The sequence below is a fragment of the Clupea harengus genome, chromosome 23 (assembly GCF_900700415.2).
Source record: "Clupea harengus chromosome 23, Ch_v2.0.2, whole genome shotgun sequence".
NCBI classification, from domain to species: Eukaryota; Metazoa; Chordata; class Actinopteri; order Clupeiformes; family Clupeidae; genus Clupea; species Clupea harengus.
In genome coordinates, this window is record NC_045174.1 from 22,668,990 (window position 1) to 22,676,489 (window position 7,500).

Below are 7,500 nucleotides of genomic sequence, written 5' to 3' on the forward strand. Positions count from 1 at the left end.
AGTGTATTTCACTTGTGTGTGTGTGAGGATTCTTGCTGAAACGGAAGTCATTTCGATGTAACGGAAGTCATTTCAGTGTAACGGATGTTCATTAAGGCGCGACTAGCTGTCAAATTAAAAGCTATTCATTTCAATGTTGGAGGAGTTGGTAGAAGGGGGGTCCGTGTGCGGCCAACGGATTTTCGTTTTGAAATGAGAAAACCAAATTACCATTTAGAAATAGGAAAACAAAAAACGGAAAACGACCCATTTTCTGTTTTGATAATAGAAAACGGAAAACGAAAAAACGACCCGTTATCTGATTTTCTTTGATGTGCTTAAACATGGAAATCGGGAATTAAAATACTGTGGAAATCTTTCTCAATTTTGCGTAGATTTTTGTGTTGTGATCCGGAAGTTGCTCCCACGAGCTTGACAGTCACATTCAGAATGTCAGCAGAGGGCGCGCTGCTATTTGTATTCGGTTAGTCGTTTATGTGCTACACGAATGTTGCAGAGGTCTTAACTAAAGCTCTCGCTCTCATTATTGTTAGGTTGATGCTAACGCTTAGACTGAAAATCTATTGGAACACATAGTAGCTAGCTAGCCTCGCTGCTAATAAACCCGATTATTGTAATCCCGCCTTCCTTGGTTACTGTTGCTATGTAGACAAACAATCGGTTTGAAAGGCGACAACCCATTAAAATGCATTGGAACGTGATTGATGTTATTATGCTAATACAATTAATATCCTGAGCTAATTAATCATCTTAACCAACAAAGTCAGTCTCGCGTATACGGACCTGCGTCTAGACAGTATTGCCCACACTTTCTGGAGTCAAGGGTCGAAAGAAATATTTTCTAAAAGTAGGCAGCAAAGTCCCTGGTATGCTATGGAGGGGTACATCCACAGCAACACTTTTACCTCGCAATCGATCAACGCAAAATGCTACAGGTTAATGAGGAAGAGGGAGAAGCTAAATCGAGGAGACAATAACATCAGCTAGATAACTGTGTCATGCAAATGTCACGTTTTCATTTAAATCGATTATGGTTATTACAAGTTTCCTTAGCTAGCTAGTTAGCTATTGCTAGCATAGCACCTGGATAACCATAACAACAGGAAACACAAAATTAGCGGCAACGTTTAATTTTTCAAACAGCTCACCAATAAAACACAGTCTTCATGGTTCAAAGTGATTACAACCACTTATGTGATGTTAAATGACTTCACATAGCCATTAAACTATCCTAAGAGAAATAATGGGAAACCAACGGAGCAAGAGCTTACTCTGATAACTATCAATGAAATGTGAGCGAATACTGCTATTAACATGTAGTCTCCGCTGTTCGTCGAAAAGCCAAATCTATTTTTGAGGTTCCAAAAATGTTCAAAGCAATGTGAGTTATCTTCTGTTCCATCGTTTGAAGCAAACCGTTGAGCTCCAGCATTGGTCTCCCATTATTAATCACTTGACGTTTCAATTGAAAGTCCTGTTTCCATGCTCTCACGCCCCCCTCATTGAGGCAGATGTACTGTTTGCCTCCTCTCCCTGGGCTTTTTCACTGCCGTTTTATGTAAGGTCAGCCATTCCAAATAGGTTCTACACATATGTGAAATACATTCCCTATTCAATGGATAGAGGCATTGCAAAAAAGTCACTGACAAGGCCCCTGCTCAGCACACCACCTCCGCACATTCCTCTCAGAAAAACCCTGTGTCGTTCCAAACTGGGTACATAATGCAGCGGCGATATCACCACAAGACTATAATTAGTTGTGTGTGAGAGGTTACATTTTCAGTAATGAATGTGAGAGGTTACATTTTCAGTAATGAATGTGAGAGGTTACATTTTCAGTAATGAATGTGAGAGGTTACGTTTTCAGTTGTGTGTGTGAGAGGTCACATTTTCAGTAATGAATGTGAGAGGTTACATTTTCAGTAATGAATGTGAGAGGTTACATTTTCAGTAATGAATGTGAGAGGTTACGTTTTCAGTTGTGTGTGTGAGAGGTCACATTTTCAGTTGTGCGTGTGAGAGGTTACATTTTCAGTAATGAATGTGAGAGGTTACATTTTCAGTTGTGCGTGTGAGAGGTTACATTTTCAGTAATGAATGTGAGAGGTTACATTTTCAGTAATGAATGTGAGAGGTTACATTTTCAGTAATGAATGTGAGAGGTTACGTTTTCAGTTGTGTGTGTGAGAGGTTACATTTTCAGTTGTGCGTGTGAGAGGTTACATTTTCAGTTGTGCATGTGAGAGGTTACATTTTCAGTTGTGTGTGTGAGAGGTTACATTTTCAGTTGTGCGTGTGAGAGGTTACATTTTCAGTTGTGCGTGTGAGAGGTTACATTTTCAGTTGTGCGTGTGAGAGGTTACATTTTCAGTTGTATGTGTGAGAGGTTACATTTTCAGTTGTATGTGTGAGAGGTTACATTTTCAGTTGTATGTGTGAGAGGTGTTCACTGTGGTATAAGAGAGGTTCTCACTCATGAGTATGAGAGGTTTTCATATATATATATATAAATATATACATATATATATATACCTATATACATATATATATAAACCAACATTTTTTTATCTTATTTAATTTAATATTCCCCACCCTGGAAACTGCCCTTCTGTATTTTAAACTGTTGTTACTTGTTATATGTTATTTGCTATATGTTATATGTTATATGTTATTTCTGGTATGTTATTTTGGTATATGTTATTTGTGTTACCTGTTGTATGCCGTCTACTGCGTAGATGTTGGCTGCCAAGTCATAAGAATTTCGCTGCGCTGAAGAAATTTGGTGTATGCGACAATAAACACTTTGACTTTGACTTGACTTGATTCAGTTGTCATTGTGTGAGGTTCCATTTTCACTAGTGTACGTGAGGGGTGTTTAGTAGTGAATGTGAGTGTATTTCAGTAGTGTTTGTGAAAGGCAAAAGGTCTTCAATGGTGTGTATGAGAGGCAAGTTTGAATTATGGCCTACACGGCCCCTCATACCAATCCCTATGGAGCGCGTATTAATTGGGCAGGTATCCAATCTACCGTTCACAGAGAGAGGGAGGAACAAAGAGATGCAACACACACACTCACACACACACACACACGCTCTCTCACACACACACACACATGCTGTCACACACACGCACTCACACACACGCGCTCTCACACACACACACGCTCTCACAGACACACGCGCTCGCTCACACACACACACGCTCTCACACACACACACGCTCTCTCTCACACACACACACACGCTCTCTCACACACACACACACGCTCTCACACACACATGCTGTCACACACACGCGCTCACACACACGCGATCTCACACACACACGCGCTCTCACACACACACGCGCTCGCTCTCACACACACACGCTCTAACACACACGCTCTCTCTCAAACACACTCTTACACACACCCTCTCACACACACATGCTCTCACACACACACACACAAGCTCTCACACACATAAGCTCTCACACAAACACACACTCTTACACACACGCTCTCACACACACACGCTCTAACACACACATGCTCTCACACACAAACGCTCTCACACACATGCTCTCTCTCACACACACACACACACACACACTCTCTTACACACACGCTCTAACACACACCATCTCACACACACCCGCTCTCACACACACACGCTCTCACACACACACACACGCTCTCACACACACACGCTCTCACACACACACACTCTTACATACACGCTCTAACACACACGCTCTCACACACACACGCTCTCACACACACACACACACACACACACACACACACACGCTCTAACACACACCATCTCACACACACCCTCTCACACACACACACTCTCTCACACAGACATGCTCTCACACACAGCAGAACAGAGTTCTGGAGAATGTTCTCACACACTGCATCATCATCCTTCACTCATCAGAGGGAGCCACTGAGACACACACAAACACCCATTAAAGAGAGCACCTCCTGAAACACACACACACACACACACACACACAGAGTGCTATGCACATACCCCTTAATCAGGACCAAACAGAGACACATAAACACACACACACTCACACCATAGTACACCCATCCTTACGTGCCCCCCCTCACCCATCACTGTGTGCCCCCCTACCCCACACACAGATCTCTTTTTGTGTGTTAACACTCACATTAGTGTCTCCAGCTTGCAGTGGGGACTCTTGAGGAGGTCTGAGAGATGCTGAATTCCTGTATCATAAAGAAGATTGCCACTCAGGTCCAGCGTCTTCAAACTGCAGGGGGTTGATCTGACAGCTGATGCTAAAGCAGCAGAGCTCTTCTCTGTGAGGGAACAATCCTTTAGCCTGGGAGAAACATAATGACACGTGTGATTATTACACTCACATACCTTTACCTATACCAACACCAACCCACACACGTACCGTACTTGAGCCATCACAGAGTGCCAATCACACACACACACACAAACACAGGCATACACACATTCACCATGACTCACTCATCACAGGGTACTAGGAATGCACCGATACCGATACCAGTATCGGTATCGGTGCCGATACTTCGTTAAAATACTCGTACTCGTACTCGTTTTGAATTGCCGATACCAAGCACCGATACCACTCATCAGTATTTCACTGCATCAAACTGGCCGGGCTATGCTGACACAAAATGTGATTTATTGTCCTACCTGTCCTACCACTCTCTGCCAGACTAGTAAGTAGCGTATTTGCCGTCTTGTGTTGCATTTGCTTGATGTTTGACTGTGTTAGGAAAGTTTGTCATAGTGTCAAAGTATTTCAGTATACAGGTTTCGCTAAATTTAGCTGCTAGCATCTCGTTAGCGATTAGCAATTCCGTTATGCTGCCTTAACGGCGATTTGGGCTCATTTTAAGATAAATGACGACGACAGGAGTAAGGCACAGTGTAAGATCTGCACTGCTACGGTGTCGAGGGGCGGAAAGGAAAGTACTTTGTTTAACACAAGCAATTTGATTAAACTCCTGAAGACACACCATAGTGCTAAGTACACAGAGTTCACTGATGCTAGTGGCGCAAGACCGAAGTAACCAATCTTAACTGACGTCTTGCAAAAGAAAAAAACGCGCACGCACACACAGAGAGAGAGAGGTAGAGAGAAAGACTGTGCCACATAGGTTAAGTGATTGTTTGTGTACTTGAGCAGGAGATTCTTCTGATCCTTTTGTAACTGAAATGTGCTCTTGTGCTAATCCAGTAATAGTTCTGTTCACTTTTTGTTAAGCACATGCAGCACACTATGCAGCAAATTGAATTGCCTTTATCTGGTTATATTTGCATTTTGTCTAATGTGATGATATTGTCTGATATTATTCGTGGCTGAGTGATACCCTCCGAACGCAGCGCTCCAATCTCAGAGCGGCTGAGAGAAAGTGGCACAAATCTGCAGCACTGGACGATCTTGCAAGCTACCAGACACTGCTGGCCTCCTTCTCATCCAGCATCACTGCTGCTAAGAAGACTTTTTTCAACGACAAGATCAACGGTGCAACTGACGCTCGGAAACTATTCTCCACCTTCAAAACTCTGCTCTACCCTCCTCCTCCTCCCCCAGCTACTAACCTCACTGCTGATAACTTTGCTTCCTTTTTCACAGAGAAAGTGGCAGCCATCGGGAAACAGTTCGACCAACTGTCTCCCCCCCTTAAGGGCGCAACCGTCAATGGCTCATCATTTCCTTCTTTCACCCCTCTCAGCGAGAGTGAGGTCTCCAAAATCCTAACAGGTAGCCGTCCAACTACATGCCCGCTGGACCCCATCCCATCCAATATCCTTCAAGCCATATCGCCTGCCGTCTTACCGGCAATAACACAGGTGATTAATGCTTCATTTAATTCTGGAACATTCCCCTCTTCATTTAAAGTGGCTCGGGTAACACCGCTGCTCAAGAAGCCGTCTCTCGATCCCACTCAGGTGGGAAACTATCGACCGGTCTCACTTCTCACGCTACTATCAAAAACCATTGAGAGGGCAGCTTCCAAACAGGTCACAGAGTTCCTAGCAAGGAACAATCTCCTCGATCCAAACCAGTCTGGATTCAAAAGTGGTCACTCCACCGAAACAGCCCTGTTGTCTGTGACAGAGGCCTTGAAAACAGCTAGAGCAGCAGCTCAATCCTCAGCTCTCGTCCTGCTTGATTTATCAGCTGCGTTTGATACAGTCAACCACCGCATCCTTCTGTCCATACTGTCAAGTATGGGCATTTCTGGCAAGGCGCACTCCTGGTTTGAATCGTACCTCACTGGGCGCTCGTTCAATGTGTCATGGCAAGGTCAGCTGTCTGTACCTCACCACCTTACCACAGGGGTGCCCCAAGGCTCGGTGATGGGACCACTTCTCTTTGCCATTTACACCACTTCGCTGGGCCCTATCATCCGCTCGCATGGTTTTTCCTATCATTGCTATGCCGATGATACTCAACTGTTTCTGTCTTTCCCTCCTGAGGACACCACTGTCTCGGCGCGCATCTCGGACTGTCTTGCTGATATATCCACATGGATGAAAAACCACCACCTTCAGCTGAACCTGGCCAAAACGGAACTGATGGTCTTTCCAGCCAAACAGGCCATCCACCACAACATCAGCATCAATATTGACTCCTTGTCTCTTGTTCCATCCAAAACAGCAAGAAACCTCGGGGTCATTATTGATGACCAACTGACTTTCACGGACCACATTGCCTCTGTCTCTAGGTCCTGCCGCTTTGCGCTATTCAACATCCGCAAAATCAGGCCGTACCTAACCCAGTATGCCACCCAGCTGCTGGTGCAAACCTTGGTGAATTCACGCCTTGATTACTGCAACGCCCTCCTAACGGGCCTGCCGGCTTGCGTGGTGAAACCACTACAAATGATCCAGAACGCGGCGGCGCGTCTGGTGTTCAACCAACCGAAGAGGGCACACGTCACCCCGCTACTCATTGACCTCCACTGGCTGCCTGTAGCTGCTCGCATTAAGTTCAAGTCACTTATGCTTGCCTACAGAGTGCTTGATGGTTCTGCTCCCACCTATCTAAATGCTCTTGTAAGGGCAAATGTTACACCCAGGATGCTGCGCTCTTCTAGTGAGCGTCGTTTGGCACTGCCGTCTGTGCAAGCACGGCAGTCCAGACTATTCTCATTTGTAGTTCCACGTTGGTGGAATGAGCTGCCCAGCACTACCAGAGCAGGGGCGTCCCTCTCTACCTTTAAGAAGCTTTTGAAGACCCAACTCTTCAGAGAGCACTTCCCGTCCTAACTGGCACTTCGACTAGTGCGTAACTTGCAATTACAGCAGTTACACTTCTGCACTCTTTCTTTCTTTTTATTTCATTTTGTTATATTTCTAATGTAAAGTAGTATTTATTTATTGTTACACCAGGTTCTATTGCTCGTAGCTTGAATATTCTCTCCCTTGTACGTCGCTTTGGACAAAAGCGTCTGCTAAATGACTAAATGTAAATGTAAATGTAAATGTCTGTTTGAAGGCTTTTTTT